We start from the raw sequence: 20731 nt of genomic DNA on the forward strand, positions 1-20731 counted from the left end.
AAGACATGAAATAAAACTTTTGAGGGTGGTAGATATTCATTATTTTGACTATGGTGATGGTTTTATGAGTGTATACATATGTTGAAACATAAAAATACATTTTAAATTTGTGTAGCTTATTATATGTAAATTACACTTCAAAGAAACTGATTTAAAAACAAAACAAAACAAAACAGAGAACAATCAAAGAAACATATGGAAACAACCTAAGTGTCCAGCGGTGGATGAATAAAGAAATCGTGAAATATAGATATAAAATGAACCATTATTCAGCCATAAAACAGAATGAAATATTTTTCAACAACATGGGTTGACCTACTGGATACTATGCTAAGTAAAATAAGTCAGAGGAAGAAAAATACCATCTCACTTCTAAGTAGAATCTTAAAATAAAACAACAAAACAACCCCCTTGAGCTCACAGGTACAGAGAACAGATTACTGGTTACTAAAGGTCAAGGGTGCAGGATGGGTGAACTGGGTTAACAGAGTTAAAAGGCACAAACTTCTAAATATACAGTAAATTAGTCATGGAATGGAATGTATAGCATGGTGATTATAGTTAATAACACTGTATTGCATATTTGAAAGATGCTAAAAGAATAAATCTTAAATGTTCTCATCATAAGAAAAAAATTCTATAACTATGTATAGTAATGGATGTTGACTAGATTTCTTATGGTGATTATTTTGAAATATATACAAATATTAAATTATTGTGTTGTATACCTGGAACTAATATATGTCAATTTTATCTCAAAATTTTTAAAAAAATACAAAAAAAATTTAATGTTAATAAAATAGATCCCACTTTGGATCAGGAATTCCTACCTATCAGAATAGGCTTTGAATGTCATCTTTATTATATATGCTGTTTAACTTAATTAATATTAGCATTATTAGTAATCTATTTTTGATCCACAAGATTTGGGGATTAAGCTCCTAAGTGGCTTCTCAGCTCTCCCGATGCAGGAGTGAAAATGACTGATGAATCCACCTGTATTGATGCTTGGATCTCCTTTACCAATGCTGGGTGTGGTAAGGAAGGTCCCTTCCTATGTGATGGGTGGCCCCATAGGCCTTGCCATAATGTCCAAGGACTTCACTGCAGACTAGGAATTTTCCTACTCAAATCAAACTGATTTCCTTCCTTCCTAGCTTCCTTCCTTTCTTTCTTCCTCCCTTCTCCCTCTCTTCTTCATTTCCTTCCTTCCTCCACAAGATCAGACCTGCTTCATGGTCTGAGACTCTCCCAGCCTCCTCCAGTAAGCAGCTTTTGCAGGAAGGGGCTCCCTGCAAGAGGCCTCTTTTGTCTTGTTACTTTAGCAAAGCTATATTGTAATTAACCTTAAACCAACACCCCTCCCCCCCAACCCCAGTTCTGGCCCTACCACACCTTTCAAATCTTTTGATCACACAATACCTTGCCTAACTTGTTGGTTCTTTCCATAGATTAAATAAGCAGAAATGAAGAATAAGTAATTTAACAGAGGACCAGGTCTCTTCCCTAGTTTCTGCTTCAGCAGTCTTGTGAACAAACGGTGTGAAAATAACTATGTGAACAAGAAAGCATCTAAAGTAAGATCACAAGAAATCAACAAGCCTGCATGTGATGATTCCAACATTTTTCCTCAATGATTAACAGAGATCACTTCCCTTTTCCCTTTAAAACTTTCATGGCTGAGCAGAATCTTCAGTTGGATCTGGGACATGGGTCCATCTTCTCCCCAGAATGCTGGCTTTCTGATTAAAAGCAGTATTTTCCATTCCTACCAACACTTGCCTCTGGAGCACTGATTTCTGAGCAGTGAGCATCTGTACCTGAGTTTGGTTAACACTCCAACTCCTTGCCCTCTTTCCACTCCTGGTCAAATGTCATAAATTTCTTACACATTGAATCCTATCTTAGCATCTGCTTTTTGCTTGAGGACAGACTGCAGAGGACCTGAACTAATACACCATTTCTACTATTTACTAGCCATGTGACTTGGGGCATCTAATGTGCCTTTGCCTCAGTCTTCCCATCTGTTAAATAGGTTGTAATGATAATGCCCATCTCATAGGGTTGTTGTATTTCTTATGCTTCCCTCAGTTCTAGCAAAAGGTAGATGCTGAATAAGTATTTATTGGATGACTTAAAAATAAAAGAAACTCACAATGATCAATTTGAATGGTAAACTAATGAGATGTAAACTACTCTAGGCTAAATTGTAAGCTGATTCAAAACTTGGTCAGACCAGTCTATCCTTGACACAAAGTTATTATCCTCGATCTATATTTTCCTTCACTCTGCAGTCTGTTCTCAAGCTAGGAAACCAGAAAAGCAAAACCATAAAAATGTCATTATTCAGGGAGATGTGTATGTCCCTTTGGATCAAAAGTCAGTCTTCACACTGTAGTTTACTTTTTCATTTCCCTTCCTCAATTATTTTATCAGTTTCTTGCAAGTTGCAATTAATATCCATTTATTATTTCACTTACTTTCCTTGTCTGCGATGTGCTGATTTTTCCCCAGAGTTGATTCATTTCTTTTTAGCTTCGTGTGTATAAATTTAGCTCTTTCAACAGTTCAATTTGAAATTCTCATTCTCTTAACACATTGCTGTCGACCTAGAACTTTTCCCTTTTATTATATCCTCAAACTTTTTTTTCCTTTCAAATTCACACTGTTTCCAGCTTAATCTGAAAGCAAGACCTCATGATCAAACCATATATTCTCGTTCTCCTTTATACATTTGATTTGCACTTTTAATAGACTTGTTTTCATTTTGAAAATGACATGCTGATCCAGCAACAGAGTAAGGACACACTGTGTCATATACACACCAAATGATTCCAAGATTTCTGTAGTAAGCAGAGTTGTTGAGAGGTTCCAGCTTTTAGCTTCCAGTAAACTTTTAGCCTTAAGAGAACTGGTAAAGCAACTGCATTGAAAGGGAAAGATACTTGGCTTTACTTGTAAATGACTAATTTCTTGGATAATGACTTTGGAAATCAGTTCCTATCCCAGGCCATTTAGTGTGTGGTAGCTGGAGCATGAATCCCCAGAGGTAGTCTATACCACATGTAATCAATGATGTGAGAAACAGTCTAAATGATGGGATAGTATGTATGTTTTTAAATGTTAACTGATTGATCATCATTAGTGGCAATGTGTTTTTGTTTGTTTGTTTGTTTGTTTTGGTTTTTTGTTTTGTTTTGTTTTGTTTTTGCACTACATTCATGGCATATGGAAGTTCCAGGGCCAGGAAATGAACCTGCACCACAGTTGCAACCTGCACCATGCAGGAACCTTAACCTGCTGTGCCACAAAGGAGCTTCCTGCAAGGACCTTTTTATAACATTAAAACATTAGGAAATAATTTTTCTTTCATGAAAGAGCAGTCCCAGAGACACTTAACAATTTTTTACTGAACCATGGTCCCAGCTGAGTGCTAACATGAAGGGAGTCTCAGTTATAAAGGTTTAAAGCTAAAGTACTCTATTCCTAGGAAGTTCTCATCCAAGACTCTCAAGTTTCCTCTTAATAGTACAGAATCAATAAAGAACTGCATTGTAGGAAATTATAAAGAACTGTATTATAGGAAATTATGACAAATCATAAATTGTCAGCGTGCATTATTCTGGACACAAAAGATGCACAATTTATTTTGTGACTTCAGATGGTGGCCATTAATTATCTGGGATACAGTACATGCCAAAGAGATGGGTGTGCTAGGAGTACGATTGAAAATGACACAAATGACTTGTGAATCTATTGCTGGAATTGATGCTCATATTGAAAATACTGCAAAGGAGGGTGAGGTAAGGCAGGATACATGCTATGCCAAAAATAACTACTTTTTATGGGCAAGTTTAATTGAGATTCCATTTTGATTTCATGAAATTCAGTCAATTTCATGATTCAGGAAAATTTCTTATTTCCATGTTTCCTTGGTTTCATTTGAAACCTCTACTGTAATAATGACAGTTATGTAGCAAATACTATAAACCCACGGTTTTCCAGGTAATAGCTTTTGTGTGTAAGCCAAAAAGATGGTACCAATATTTAAGGCTGCTTGAAGGGTCTGCTGAAGGCAATTTCACTGGTGATCAGGATACATTCACATCACCACCAAGTTCCACACTGGTTAACTCCCATCCTTCATGTCTTAACATATATGCTACTTCTATGAACTTTCTTCTGGACCTTTTAGATTGAGCTAGGAGTCCCAACTATGGCCTCCCTTAGTATTTGAGATTTCATCTCTCATTGAACTTATGATTTTATAATATAGTTGGTGGTTTAATTGTCTTGTTCTCCCAATTGGGTTGCACACTGTGAGGTTGATGGCTGTCTAAATCTTGTTCAATCAGCATCATCAACCTGCAGGACAAAGTTGGCACATGATAGTCATTCAATGGATTTATTGAATGCCTAAGTAAATGAACAACCATGGAGAGTTAGCTACAATCTTATTTTGTATTCATTTATGCACAGTTTCTCTTTCTTTTTATGCTATGGAGCATTTATAGGTATGGCCTAGACCTTATTTATCTCTGCATCCTTTATCCTTTATGACATATAATATAATGCTCCATAAAAAGGAGATGCATAAGTATCTGCTGAATGAATGGGTTGATCACTCGATGATCAACGTTGTGTTGGAAAGGCAATGGATTATGTTCCAAGGGGACGTATTTGTGATATCTACTTTCACAGAAACTATCTGTCCTTTGGGATTAAAAACTTAGTTCTTTCTTGCAGTGGAGTGCTCTTTTGATCAGACAAGATACAACCTTGCCAGAAATAAAAGAACCCTGGTTGACACAGAAGGGAACATTCTAAGGCTAGCCCCCAGGGTGACATTAAGCAAGAGCTCAGGTTAATAGGCTAGTGAAACACGGTTGTGATCAGCTTTCTCTGCTGGAGCAAAATCAGTAAGAAAGAAAACAATGGGTCGCTGTCTCTGACTCCAACTTGTCATGTGTCATCATCTTTTGTCATCATGTGAAAAGCGGTTTAATTTTAGAGATAACATATCTAGAGTTTTAATTCAGGCTGAACAATATATGAGCTCTATATTCTTATGGAGAGTTTTCAAATATTAAATCCATTTTATGATAACTTAAAGCCAGTTTGTATATCTAACCAAGACTTATTTTAATATGTATATATTTTTCACATTATCATTGTATAATTTGTAACATGTAATATATATATATGGGTATGAGAAAGAGAGCAACAAGACCCTTATTATCTAATTTACAAAGTGCATTTCTTAATAAATTATTGCATTATAACCACTGTTACAGGCATTGCTTGCAACCTACTGTTTTACTTTTCATGAATTTTATTTGAAGTTACTTTATTCTTAAAAATAAGCCCCACTGTATTCACGCATTCTGTGAAACCAGTCATCAAGCCAAGAGATGAGTTTGAGAGAGTTTAAACTTTACCACACTATCAAGAACGACAGCAAGCTAGGGGTATCTGAATTCTGACAATATACATATTTTAAATTGTCATTGAGAAAAGTCATCTTAGAATATCTTACCCTCTGGTCTTAAAATGGCTCCCTGGAGAAAATAAACATTACCTTCTTTTGAGAAACCTTCCCAACTGGCATTGCTGGCTGCATTGCAGAAATTCTGACTGTACTTTTAAAAATTCTTGTCTTGATCTTAGCAGCTCATCATTAATTTGCTATTAAACTACCTGCTTTACAGAGTTTATTTTGTAGCATGGCATGGTTCTTTCTCTCCTTAGTGATCTCATGAGACGACAAATTACTATGTAAGACAACAAATGACTAGAACTTGGCAGATATAATATTTCTGTTGTTTTCCCTGCTTCCGCTGAGATGCTGTCAATCCCTAACAGTATTATAAACAGATGGCTAATGGTTACAAAGCTATGTATTGTTAATGCAGAAACTTGCCTACTTCTTGGTAACATATGGTTTAAAAAATAATCTTAACAGCATTTATAAGGAAAACGCAAACCCAGGACTAGTTCTAAAAAGTGGGAGGGCATTCAGAGCGATTTGTGAATTTATGTTTTATCTTATATTCTCTTAAGGATGCAAATGTGGTTTTTGAGAGATGAGAAGTTGGCACGTAACCCCGTGTTGCAGTTTGCTATGGCTGTCCTAACACGTTACCACAGCCTGAGTGGTTTAAAACAACAGAAGTGTATTGTCTCATAGTTCTGAAGTCCAGAAGTCTGAGATGAAGGGATCATCTGGGCCATGCTTCTCTTGGGAGGCCCCAGTGGGGAATCTTTCAGCTTCTGGGGGCTGCCAGCGGTCCTTGGTGCTCCCCTTGCTGTAAGTCCATCACTCTCTGCCTTTGACCTTGCATAGTGAGGACACTTCCTGAGTGCCTGTGTTCAAATTTCCCTCTTCCTATGAGAACATCAGTCCATGGATAAGGCTCACCTTGCTCCAGTGTGACCTTAACGTGATTACTGCACTTTCCAAATAAGAACACATCCATAGGTTCCAGGGATAAGGAATCCAACATCCCTTTTTGGGAGAATGCAATTTAACCTAGACACCCAAGAATTTGTTAAAACACATTTCTGTAACATCCCGTTTTCTTCTTAGTGTAGTTTTACTCTAAGAAAACAGAAATATCAACACCGGAAAGCCTATGTTTCTATGCTGGAAGAATTTTTAATGCCTAGTCTTAATCCTTGAAGGCAATATCTCACCCAGTTCAATGTGCCTGGGTCAGAAATGAGTGAAAAGTTTTTGGGTTTTTTTTTTCGTCTTTTGTCTTTTGAGGCACATGGAGATTTCTAGGCTAGGGGTAGAATTGGAACTGTGGCTGCCAGCCTACACCACAGCCATAGCGATGCAGGATCTGAGCTGCATCTGTGACCTACACCACAGCTCACAGCCATGCCTGGATCCTTAACCCAGTGAGTAAAGCCAGGGATTGAGCCTGCAACCTCATGGTTACTAGTCAGGTTCGTTAACCACTGAGCCATGACAGGAACTCCCAAAGTTTTTTTTTTTAAATACCATATCATGCAGTTAGAACTGGAAAAACTTCTCAGAGTACAGTCTCTGAAGCGAATTAATACTGTGCGTGTTCTTGCTGTGACTCACATGACTTGTGTGTTAATAACAGGTACAATGTCTGTACCAGATGCAAATCACTGTTGCTGGAGTGTAAATTGTATGAATATAAATGTATATTCAAATGGAGAGATTCCCTTATTTTTCCAGTGTTCTGTCTGTTTTTATTCCATTCAAGTTTAGCTGCCTTGTGCCACAGTTCTACTTCTGAACTTTAGCCTCTAAATGCTAGGTGGGCTTTGCTTCTTAGAGGCAAATATCTGTGTCAATCCTTAGAATCCCTGCTCTTAATTAATAACAAGTATTGAGAGTGGAATTCCTTCTCATGAAGTTAAGTTCTTGGCCACGTGTTGTCTAGCAAATTCTGATCTTCCAAAACAAGCTCTACTCAATAAGCAAGTTCTTTTTTTTTTTTTTTTTTTTTTTTGTCTTTTTGCCACTTCTTGGGCCGCTCCTGTGGCATATAGAGGTTCCCAGGCTAGGGGTCGAATCGGAGCTGTAGCCACTGGCCTACGCCAAAGCCACAGCAACTTGGGATACGAGCCGTGTCTGTGACCTACACCACAGCTCACGGCGACGCCAGATCCTTAACCCACTGAGCAAGGCCAGGGATCGAACCTGCAACCTCATGGTTCCTAGTCGGGTTCGTTAACCACTGAGCCATAATAGGAACTCCTCAATAAGCAAGTTCTAATAGCTATGAGGTTCCTTTTGATCTATGAGAATTTAGTCACATTCATACTAATTCTATAAAAAAGCAAAATATTTTCAAATTAAGCATTTAAAATCTTTTGCAATCTGCAATTCTAATGCATTGTCTTCATAGTGTGATTTTCAGATACCTGAATCTTTTAACCTTAAGGGAAACTAGAGAGAATCCATTTGAAGATGCATTTCAAACACAGTAAAACAATAACATTAACATGGCCATTATACAGAAACGTGTAATAATGTCACACAGGGGAAGACTATTGTTCAATTTAGTTGATGTCAAAAATACAGGAAATATCCCTTTTTAATTTTACATATTTTATTTTGGCTACAGGCTTCAAGTAAATTAACCAAGAAAAAGAGTGATGAGGAATATACAAAACCATTCAGTGAATTCACGGGTTGGCCAACCTCGTTTCAGGTCCTCCCATAGCTGCTGAGGTACTAGTGGATTTTTCCTGGCCTAAGCCTGGGCCTTCTTTCTTTTTAATGGTGATTCGGCCAATTCTAATATTTGGTTGAGGTTAAGAACTCCAGCTGAGCAGAAGGCAGCAGAAACTCACCCAGGCTGAGCTCAGCTGATGAGGTGAGCAATGTACCAAGTCATGCCTCAATTTAGCAAAGGCATTTATCTTCGTGATCCAGATGGTTTCCTGGACCTCAGACTATGAGGTAGGGTTTGGATATAGGGCAGGGAAAGCAATAATTCATTAGGGCAGGAAAGTTTCTCCCAGGGAACTTGGACTGGAGAGGTAGCGTCACTTCCATGGGGGCATCCAAGTCCACGTAGAGAAGGCAGGATTTTCGTTAGAAAAGGAACGTGTTCAAATCAGCATGAGCAGAACTTCATTTCAAGTACCAGAGAGACAATCTTCTGTGTTGTCTCCACTAGACTATGAGTGTAAGATTTCTGGAGGGCTGGGCATTGGGAGGTGTTTCATTTTTTACACTTTTCTTTCCAGGGAAAGCAAAGTCATGTGTCAGTAGGAAAATCGATGGTAAAAGGGGATTTTTATGTGGCAATTTGAATAGTTAATATTATCCAAAGCCTAGATGAAGTATATGCTTCAAGAAGGCAAATTTAGGGGAGAAACAACAAGCAAAGATGCCAATCAGCTTTGAAAGCCTTGGTTTTGGAAGGAACAAATACCAAGCAGGAAATTCCTTCTGCTTAAGTTCAGGTTCAGAGGCTATGCAGGGGCATGGAGTAGCCTAGACCAGTCAGCCTCCAGAGAAGCCAAAAGCCAGAAGATTTTCTCTTCCTCCCTACTCTTTTCAGTCGATTCTCCTTCCCCAGGCATAAGTTAGTTCTCTACCACGATTCCTACCTGCCAAGCAGAGTCTGGATCCACATCATATTTAGAGTGTATTTAGTAGAAATAAAACGAGGGAAAAAAAGAAAAGATGGAAGCCACATTAGTAATCAAAAACTCTCTAGTAATCCCAGTGAAAAACAGTGAAAAAAAAAAAAAAAAAAGAATTTTAGGGAGTTCCCATTGTGGCAGTAATGAACTTGACTAGTATCCATGAGGGATGTGGGTTCGATCCCTGGCCCTAGTGGGTTTAGGATCTGGTGTTGCTGTTAGCTGTGGTGTAGGTCACTGACACGGCTTGGATCCCACATTGCTGTGGCCGTGGTGCAGGACAGAAGCTGTAGCTCCAATTTGACTCCTAGCCCGGGAACTTCCATACGCCGCAGATGTGGTCCTAAAAGGCAAAAAAAAAAAAAAAAAAAAAAAAATTAAAAGTTAATTTTAATGTTTTGTTTAACCCCATGTATCCAAAATAATCAATATGTTGTCAATGTAAATAATTATTATTGAACTATTTAACATTTCTTTTTGAAAGGAATGTATTTGAAATCTTGTATTTTATGCTTACAGCACATCTTAATTTGGCTCCTTAATTTTTTAAAAATTATAGTTTATTCACAGCACTGTGCCAATTTCTGTTGTATAGCATAGTGACCCAGTCATTTATATATATACATACATGCACATATACATATATACACACATTCTTTTTCTCATATTATCTTCCATCATGTTGTATCTCAAGAGATTGGATATAGTTCCCTGTGCTGTACAATAGGCCCTCACGGCTTAGCCATTCTCAATGTAATAGTTTGCATTTACCAACCCCAAACCATTTTAATGGGAAATAATTGACAAATATTTAAATTTCATACAACTTACAGTTGGAAAGGTAGATTCACCTACCCACATTTTTTCAAATCAACTTAAAAGTCTTCCAATAGTGAATTGAGTATCGAATTTTAAATTTACATTTAAATTGTAAACTAAAATTATACTTTTTTTTTAAAAAATAAAAGTATCTGTCACAGCAACCACATTTGGAGAATCAACAGTTATGTGGCTTGTAGCTACCAAAGGGACGATGGCCAGTGCCTGTATCTGGTCATAAGATAAAATTAGGAGCAGCTGGAGATTTTTATATTTTCTAAATGTTGAGAGTATTCAGTTGGTGCTGTGATCACTTTACATTTTTTATTAAAAATTACATCTTGAAGGGACTATATTCCTGGAGGAACACACTCTAAACTGATGTTTTGATTTCTCTCTTTTTTAATTGGTTCAATGCTGAGTGCAGAGAGTGCTGAAGAATTATCAATCTCTCAATCTTTATAAAGTTAAAAAAAAATACACTACTGCCTCAGCTCTCAAAAAACAAGTAACCTTTATTTTTAAAAACTTACTATTTCATTGCATATGGAATTTATACTGTTAGGCTTCAAGGTGAAATGACGGCAGCTCCTCCCCCCGCCCCCATACTACACTTTCCCTCCATAAAAGGAAACAAATTTGTATTTTATGAATCATAAATGCAAGAATTAGCCAGTAAAATAGCTGAATTGATCTAGGGGTAGAGATATAAACTATCAACACATAAACATCTTGTACAGTGAGGGTAATTGATCTAAACTACCTTTGATTTTCCATTTGCTCCAAGCTTGAATTGTTCTCTGAATTTCAAATGCCATTTGTAAAACAGTGAGCCAATTCTTCTACAAGATTGTCCTAGGTTTTCTTAAAGTAGCTTCGAAGTCTAATAATTGTATTATTCTAGGTCAAACTTTGCAACTCTCAGTCATGTTTAAGCATAAACATGTTCAACAATATTATGTTAAAATGGGTACAGTGCTTTGAATCTTTACTATCAGGAAGCACTTTGTACAACCAGAGCTTAATCAATGAAAGTCCAAATGAACTATGAAAAAGAAAAAGAAATCAATATTCAAGGAGCTAAGGCATAGTATTTACAGATCATAAACTCAAACCAACAGGTAATACAGACTGTTAAATTTTATGGCAAATGACTCACCCAGAAAATAGTCATAGTAGATTTTAGATCATGGAACAACTGCGCCAAGCCAGAGTTTAGTGCACACAGTGCAAAGCAGCTTAATCAATGCTCTTTAAGTGGAAACATCACATATTTTCAAGCTTCTAATGTGGATTCCACTACTTGCGAATTTGTGAAAATTCAGAGAAGGGTTATGTTGAAATTTGTTTGAGCTTTGCTAAGGGAATAAATAAACAGGATTTTTAAAGTATTGGTTGACCAACTCAAGAAAACAAGCAATTTTTAAAGTGTTTTTTTCTTTTTTCAGCTGCACCCAAGGCATATAGAAGTTCCCCGGCCAGGAATCCAATCCAAGCTGCAGCTGTGATCTACACCAGATCTCTAAACTGATGGATTTAAATAAATCCTTAAATTTTTAGTTCTGGCCATAGTTTTGAATTAAACCTACAATTGAAGTCCATAAACCTGCATTTCTTTCAAAATAGTACTTTGGTGATACCTAACTCAGAATTGCCTCCTCCCCAATTAAGCTTCACTAGTGAGTTATGGTTGAGTATTATTGGAGAGTGATGGTCCTGGCAAGGGGTGGAGCTGCTTTCATACTCCAGAAAGTTAGTGATGTTAGGAGATGATGAATGGAAGGGAACAGGGGAGTATCTCAGCCTCACTACTGCCTGTGACTCATAAGGACACTTTAATGGAGAGTCCTTTCTCCTTGGAGAATTTAAATGTGCCACATGAGGTACAATATTCCATCTGTGAGGAAACAATTTTTCCCTAGTCCTACTTGAGCTTTTGTTAAAAGGGGTGGGAGTAGGAGGAAAAGAAAAGAGGCAGAGAAAAGATAACAGCAGCACATCCATAGTCTCATAATTAATAAAATGTCTGCACGTCAGTCAAAAATTAATCATACTGGAGTTCCCATCATGGTGCAGTGGAAACGAATCCAACTAGGAACCAGGAGGTGGCAGTTTTGATCCCTGGCCTCGCTCAGTGGGTTAAGGATCTGACGTTGCTGTGGCTGTGGCTGTGGCGTAGGCTGGTGTCTACAGCTCAGATTCGACCCCTCGCCTGGGAACCTCCATATGCCGTGGGTGTGGCCCCAAAAAGACAAAAAAAAAAAAAAAAAAAAAAAAGACAAGAAAAAAGTTAATCATACTAAGTTCTAGGAAGATCTCAAATGAAATGAAAAAGAGAATATCAATAGATGCCAACACTGAGATGACAGAGATGTTAAGAGTTATCTGGTAAAGATTTTAAAGCAGCTGTTCTAAAAATGTTTCAATGAGCAATTCACAAATATACTTGAAATCAATGAAAAATAGGGAATCTCAGCCCCCAAAAGTGTGATTCATAGGAAAGTGATTGTATAGGCTACTCAATGTCAATATTAAACATTTAATTTTAATGTATCTGAAATTATGTTAAGAGCCAACATCAAGGAAGGATTTTAGAGAAAGAAGTGTAGATACGTGGTTTTTTCTAGCCCAATGATGTTGCTATATCACTTATAAATTAAGGAGTTATAACTTGTCAAAACATCCTAATAATTTTTTTTTTTTTTTTTTTTTTGTCTTTTTGCCTTTTCTAGGGCCACTCCTGTGGCATATGGAGATTCCCAGGCTAGGGGTCTAATCAGAGCTGCTGCTGCCGGCCTACACCACAGCCACAGCAACGCTAGATCCAAGCCACATCTGCGACCTACACCACAGCTCACGGTGTTGTGTAAGCTGTGGTGTAGGTCACAAATACGGCTTGGATCCAGCGTTGCTGTGGCTGTGTCACAGACCAGTGGCTACAGTTCCAACTCGGCCTTTAGCCTGGAAACTCCATAGGCTGTGGGTGTGGCCCTAAAAAGACCAAAAAGAAAAAAAAGTTCTAACTTCAAGCTGAAGCAGCAGGTCAGTTGGATTCTGAAAGTCTTATCACAGTTGACTCTTCTATTTTCTGTTTGTGTCCACGTGTCCATTCCAATGGATGTGCCTATAGATAAACTGGACTCCAGTGAAGGTGATGGCATGCATCTGGCTTGCCTTGTGGATGATGAATATGACCTTCTGATGGCATTGGGGAGAGCATGGAGGCTGAAGAGGGCAGCTGTGCAAAGGTAGGCAGTAGCTGGCTTAGGAACTGCCCGAACCGCTGGAGCAAGAGGAAAAGCAGATTTCCTTGGATATTTCTTTCGTGCAACCATGTGCCTGTGGGTCCTTACCAAAACAAAGATTGCAATTCACTCCCAATTCTCTGGTCCTACACTCATAATGCTGCTGTGTTGGTTGAACAGTTAGTTGATGACAAGATGATCTCAGAAGGGGACAGTCAGAAATACATTTTTTTTCCCTTGTAAATAAAGTTTTATTGGAAAACAGCCATGGTCATTCCTTCATGTACTATTTGTGGCTGTTTGCACCTACAATGACAGTGTTTTGTAGATACCACAGAGAGTTATGGCTGGCAAGGCTCAGGTAATTACTACCTGACCCTCTTGGAAAGTTTGTCAATCCTTATCCCAAAGGAACACAGAAGCATAACCTTGATTCTTGTTCAGTGAAGAATAACTGTGGTGAAACATTATGTGCTTTAAAAGTTTACATTGCTAAGTGTTACCTCCAAGATGATTAATTTGTTTTCCCCAAAAAACACCCATGCTCAAATATCAAATTACTCAATCTGTTGGTATATTAACATTCATAATTGTGTTTATTGAAACACATGGTCATTTCCTTGATGAAAATGTAATATTGGCTTTGAGATATTTTCATCTGTGCAGATTGTCATAACGATATGACTATATTATGCTAATGGTCACTTTACAAAAATGCAAGTTATAAAATAGCAACAGAATGTTGCTGTTTCATGCCATTTTTCCAGTAGAGTCTCAATGATGTATTAAATCAATCATATTTACTATACTTCGAGGAGAAATTTTACTGAACAATTATCATCTGATTTAATATACTTTTCAGAAGATTTAGTTGGAGCCTAACATGACTGATGGGATTCACAGTATCTAACAGAGGTATTCAAGGCTCTTTTGACTCTGATCACATTATTTTTGAAATATAAACAAAATTAAAATTTCCTCCAAACTGGCAACAACATAGTTATTCCCTTAAAGGCTTAGCGTGTGTTGAATCATGAATCCTTAAATTCTGTGAATTTTTGTTCCCTGGTACTTAGGCTTTCTCTATGTTTCTACAACTTGGAAGCATATTAGATAATTAAATAGTTATGTTTTCTTACCAATAAATAAAGTTTGAAGCCCAAATGCCTTTTATAATCCAGACAGGCCAAATTTTTAGTAGAAAGGTATTTGAGCCAGAACTGAAATGTTTACATATAAATTTAGAATTATTTTGAAATTGCTAAACCTATTCTCTTCTGCTTGTGCATACTTACTGAAGCTATTAAATTAATAGTAACACTATTACTAATATAGATATGTAGAAACAAATACAGCATTCTCTGTTTTCATCTAGATTGCCCTCCTTCTATCAGAGAACTGGCTATACTAGCTTGTGTGTCTATAACGAGTTGTCCTTATTAAAACTTTATGCAAAATCTCTAAGTGACTAATTGCGTATGTTTCTTTTGTTCCTCATAAAGTATAGGGAAAATGCTCTCCTCTAATTACAAGATCACCACTTTCTGTCTGTATAACCTTTGGTAAATCATTTCCCCTGGATGTTAACATCCTTATCAGTAAAATGGGACTAGTCATATATCTATCTCCATGGCTGTTAAGAACAAATGACCTATGCATGTAGAACACTAAGCACAGTATGTGGTAGATGTGGGTTAAAAAAATGTGGCTTTCAAAAATAATTTTTAATTTTTGTATTACAGTTTGATTTATGATTTAAAATAAATTGTTTTGTTAAATGTGTGTTGTTTTAATGATATTAAGGTGGATGGTTTTCAAAAGAGTATGCATCATTATCTGGATTGGTAAGGATTTCTACTTTTTATATGTCACTGAAGCTAAAGGCTTGAAAATATGTAATTTGTCGACATTAAAAATCCATTTATGCTTCATATTTATGTATGACATCTTTTTTTTGCATTCTCCAAAATTTCAGATAATTTGAAACATTCTTGCTGCAATTTGAATCATTCCCAATGATGCTCAAGCAATTTTCTAGTCAAAACCTGGATGCCTGCATATGCTCAAATACAGGGAATATTTTTAGTTAAGCTTTTTCAGTTGCAGAACGATTTTTAGCTAAAGCAGTTGCCTTGAACCCTGCCCACATTTTCTAGGATCACCATTCCAATCCTTGAGTAGTGCTTGAATATCCTGTGTTCCTCATGTTGAAAAGAAAGGAATAGGAGTAACTGTCATGGCTCAGTGGTTAACGAACCCGACTGGCATCTGTGAAGATGCAGGTTCAATACCTGGCCTCACTTAGTGGGTTGAGGATCTTGTATTGCCATGAGCTGTGGTGTAGGCCACAGACGCAGCTCAGATCCTGCATTGCTGTGGCTCTGGTGTAGGCCGGTGGCTGCAGCTGAGATTCGATCCCTAGCCTGGGAACCTCCATGTGCTGCGGGTGTGGCCCTAAAAGACAAAAAGACCAAAAAGAAAAGCAAGGAATATTCACAGCTTTGTGAAACAGGGAGCAAAGAACTCTTCTGCAAAACAGTCTACAAAAGGTATCATGCTTCGTTTTGCCCTGAATTGTTTGTTAAGTGCCTGTATATTGCACGGCACTAACCAGCTGGGAAGCCTCTTTGGGACTGAAATCTCAGTCCTATTCTTCTACTCACAGTAGGTAGTCACAGAATTTCATCTGGCCAGTTCTCACATAAAGGACATGACTTCTACACTGACGAATGGCTAAATGAAAACAGTTTTGGCAAATGCTAAGATCTTCTGTTGACCATTATTTATCTCAGTATTGTCAAAGATCCAGCTATTTAAAAATATCCAAACATATAATTTTTTTCTGTTATCATTATATAGACTCAGAAAGTAAAGCAAAGCAATGAGACAATTATCTGAACAATCAGGAAAGAAAAATAGCTTTAATTCTTCTATTTGCCTCCCTGCCTTACTTGTCTAAGACACTGCTTGAGGGACTGGGGGTGGGAGTGGTGGAAACTTCTTAAGGTTTTCTATTATAATGATTACTTTTAAAACTATTTTTTTGGGGCAATTTGCTCAAGGAATCCTTGCTGAAGGCCTAATTGAATTTTAAGCCTTAGGTTGTGTTATCTGTATTTATTATACCATGAGTTCACCGAGATTACACTTAAAAAACTTTATAAGTAATTTTTCTATCTTCAAGCCTCAGATTGTTTCTCTCATAAAGTCACGGGGCTTAATTTCCAATTGTTACTAGAGAACCTTTATGACACTACCTCTGATCACCCACGCCAAGAATCTAGACACCTCCCTGGACAAAGTCCTGAAGATTTGAACTGAATGTCTCGTCTACCTTCTGTTCCTTTCCATCCTATTTCATCACTTCTCTCCTCAATTTAGCCTTCACCTGATCTCTGTTCCATTCATCTTTTCCACTGTGACTACAGAGATTTTTCTTAAACAGAAATTGGCCTATATTACTCCTCTACTTAAAACTCTTCAATTCCTCATAAGAGCTTTCAGGATAAAATTTCAAATGCCTTAGCTTAACACACAAAAGCCTGGTGTAAGACCCATCTTACCTTCTCCTTCAATCCTCGCCACCACAATCCTTCTAATACTCTTTGCACGTGATCTGTGAAAATGTTTGTAGTAACACAGACCTTCCCTGTCCCTGTGTGGTGTGGTTTCCAAGTGGGGAGGAATGTAGCATTCCAGGGGATATTTGGCAGTGTCAGGAGGTATTTTGAGTGTCATATACACTACCATGTCAGGGACAGGGATGGAGGGTGTTGAGATAACATCCTAAAACTCACAGCGTAGTCACAACAAAGAACTGTCCTCTCCAAAATGCCAAGCATGAAAAACCCTGCCCTAGATTAACCTTTATACTGTGTCTGCTTTCTCCTACTCTTCATTTAAGATTCAGCTCAAGAATTACTGCCTCTGGAAATATTCTTGTAACACCCACCACCTGGTCTCACTTTCATTCACCTCTCCAGTCTTTTACCTTGTAGACCCTCTGCTACAACCCTTATTATTGTTATCTTCTTCTCTCACCAGTACATCTGAGAATATTTGGGGAATATAATCTTGAGGATCTATTAGATGTCCAAAAACTGCTTATTGATTACACAAATGAATAAAGAAAATTAGGGCAAGCTGGTCTTTCCATAAATGTCAATAGTAAGCTGACTTTGAGCCCCTTCAGCTATGTATACTTGTTTATAAAATGCCTTTGGAACAGAAAAGAACCTGTATCTACATAGAAAGGCACTGGGGAAAAATAACACATCATTAAAATAAATTAATTTGGGGGTTATGACTATGTACTCACTTTCCTACAGTTCCAATTTTATGTGTTGAAAATAGGACAGCTGTAAGTGTGAATAATGAACAGCTTGAAGTAAATAATGGACCAGAGCTTCATCCAAGTCTAAATAGTACCATTCATTTATTTACCAAATATTTATAGTTGCCTGTTACATGCCAGCCACTGTACTGGTTCCAGAACATAATATGGAGCAAAAAGTCCTGTGCCTGCCCTCACAGAGCTGTAGTCTACTGAGAAAGACACATAGTGCAGTAATATCATCAGTGGAGAATTACAAACTGTGATAATTACTATGAAGAGAGGGGAAGGTGTTAGGAGACTTTATAAAGCACAGGGGAGCATTGGCTGATTTTAACTTCAGAAGGATCTTTCAGAGTGTAACAATTCTGGAGCTGATTTCAGACTCAGGAAGGAGGTGGGGGTGAGGAAGGGCTGTGACAGCCGGGAAAGCATAGGACAAGGCATGAGATGGGAGCTGGCCTGGCATGTTTGGGGGTTGACAAAAGGCTGGTGTGAATGAAACATGGGGGGTGTGGGGATGAGATGGGCTGGGAAAGTGGGCAGGGCCCACCTCAAAACGCCAGTGTTAAATGTTTAGGACTTTAGGCTGAAAACATTTACGGGAGCCCTCGCATGTACAGACAGTGCTAACATAAAAGTTCAAAGTGATATCATTTGAGGGGCACTTTATTAAATGGACAAAAAATAACTCTTGGAGATCTTAAACATCCTTCCCAGGTTGCTTTCTCAATTGGAAATGTTCATAATTGCCTTAGTCTCCTTGAGTTACGGAAACAAATGACCACAAACTTGGTGGCTGAGAGCAATATAAATGTCTCCTTTTGCAGCTCTGGAGGCTAGGAATGGAGGAGTGAGGATTCAGGGTTCCCTCTGGGAAAACATTCCTTGGGCTTCCAACTTCTGGGGGCACCTGGCATTCTTTAGCTCATGGCAGCATGACCTCAATCTCTGCCTCCCTCTTCAGATGGGTCTTCCTGTGGTCTTCTTCCCTTAGATTCTGTCAACTCCGACTCTCCATTTCTCATAAGGACATCAGTCATTGGTTTGTAGGGCAGTTCTAAAGCCAAGATGCTCTCAGCTCAAGATCTTGAACTTCATTACATCTGAAAAGAACCTATTTCCAAATAAGGTCACATTCACAGGAACCAGGCTGTACTTGGGGATAACGTTTTTGGGGAGACAATTCAAGCTACTAAAATGTTTATTTAGGTTGCTTGCATGTCTTGGCTATTGTAAATAATGCTGCAATGAACAATGAGGGGCATGTATCTTTTCAAATGATGGTTTTCTCTGGATAGATGGCCAGGAGTGGGCTTGCTGTATCATATGGTAGTTCTATATTTAATCTTTTAAGGAATCTCCATACTGTCCTCCATAATGGCTGTACCAGTTTACATTCCCACCAACGGTGTATGAAGGTTCTGTTTTCTCCATATCCTCTCTGGCATTTATTGTTTGTAGAATTTTTGATAATTGCCATTCTGACTGGTGTGAGGTGATACCTCATTATAGTTGTGTTTTTTTTTTTTTTTTTGTCTTTTGTTGTTGTTGTTATTGTTGTTGTTGTTGCTATTTCTTGGGCCGCTCCCGTGGCATATGGAGGTTCCCAGGCTAGGGGTTGAATCGGAGCTGTAGCCACCGGCCTACGCCAGAGCCACAGCAACGCGGGATCCAAGCCGCGTCTGCAACCTACACCACAGCTCACGGCAACGCCAGATCGTTAACCCACTGAGCAAGGGCAGGGACCGAACCCGCAACCTCATGGTTCCTAGTCGGATTCGTTAACCACTGCGCCACGACGGGAACTCCTCATTATAGTTTTGATTTTTGTTTTTCTAATGCTTAATAATGTTAAGCATATTTATTTTCATGTGTTTTTCTGGCCATCTGTCTGTCTTCTTTGGAGAAATGTCTATTTAGATGTTCTGCACATTTTTTAAATTGGTTTATATGAGGAATGAATAAAGAAGATGTGTTACATATATACAATAGAACATTAGTCATAAAAAGAATGAAATAATGCCATTTGCAGCAACACAGATGGACCTAGAGATTATCATATTAAATGAAATAAGTCAGACATAGAAAGACAAATATGAGATAATTTATATGAGGTATCTAATAAAAATGATACAAAAAAACTTATTTACAAAACAGAAACAAACTCACAGATTTTAAAATTAAAGTTATGGTTACCATAGGGGAAACCATGAAAGAGAGATGAATTAAGAGGATGGGAATAACATTACATACTATGGTATAAGATAGATAATTAACAAGAACCTACTGTATAGCACAGGGAAATCTACTCAACAGTTTGTAATAACCTATTTTTGGAAAAATAATGGCTATATATATATATATATATATTTATAACATATTCATCTTGCTATACATCTGAAAATTATACAACATTGTAAGTCAACTATAATAAAATTTTTAAAAATGTTTGTTTTAAACAAGTTACTGGGTTTGTGAGTTACTGCTCTATTATTTCTTAGAATATTCACGTCAATTCTCCTCATCCCTTCACTGCCACTAGAGAGTAACTGTTACAGAGGCAAGCAGTAGACTGGGTAGTGGATGTGAGTCTCATCCTGGTTGGACCACTATGTGCTGTGGAACACTTCACTCTGTGAGCCTCATTTCCCCACCCTTAAAATGCGGAGTTGCTCTTGGAGTTCCAGTCATGGCACTGGGGAAACGAATCTGACTAGGAACCATGAGGTTGCGGGTTCCATCCCTGGCCTTGCTCAATAGGCTAAGGATCTGGCATTGCATGAGCTTTGATGTAGGTCACAGACGCGGCTTGGATCTGGTGTTGCTGTGGCTGTGGTGTAGGCGGGCAGCTACAGCTCCAATACACTCCTAGCCTGGCAACCTCCATATGTGATGGGTGCAGCCCTAAAAAGACAAAAGACAAAAAAAAAAGTGGAGTTACTCTTGATCACTACATATGTTACACCTCTAAACATTTATTCAATGGATCTATAACTTCATGGCTCTATTCATGGTTCTACTTTTTTCTTGCCCATGCTGATTTTTTTCACCTCTGGTCCTCTTGCTTTAAAATGCCTGCATCAGTCTCCTCTTGGTCACTGGGGAGGTTGGTAGGCCTCCTCTGGCCTATGTAGCTGGATCCATACTCCATGTCCCAGCTGGTCAGCTCTAGCCTGTGGCTCACCAATCCTTG

The 20731-nt window shown here is 38.0% G+C and overlaps 1 protein-coding gene across 5 annotated transcripts in view; it reads right to left on the reverse strand.

The window, feature by feature from the left end:
- CNTNAP2 (contactin associated protein 2) overlaps positions 1–20731 on the reverse strand; it is a 2042838-nt gene that overhangs the window by 471475 nt on the left and 1550632 nt on the right. The gene's annotated exons all lie outside the window — the stretch shown is intronic.

The sequence above is a fragment of the Sus scrofa genome, chromosome 9 (assembly GCF_054392235.1).
Source record: "Sus scrofa isolate SSC_HxYL_T2T_F1_AM1 chromosome 9, Sscrofa_HxYL_maternal_Yorkshire_Landrace_v2.0, whole genome shotgun sequence".
Classification (NCBI taxonomy): Eukaryota; Metazoa; Chordata; class Mammalia; order Artiodactyla; family Suidae; genus Sus; species Sus scrofa.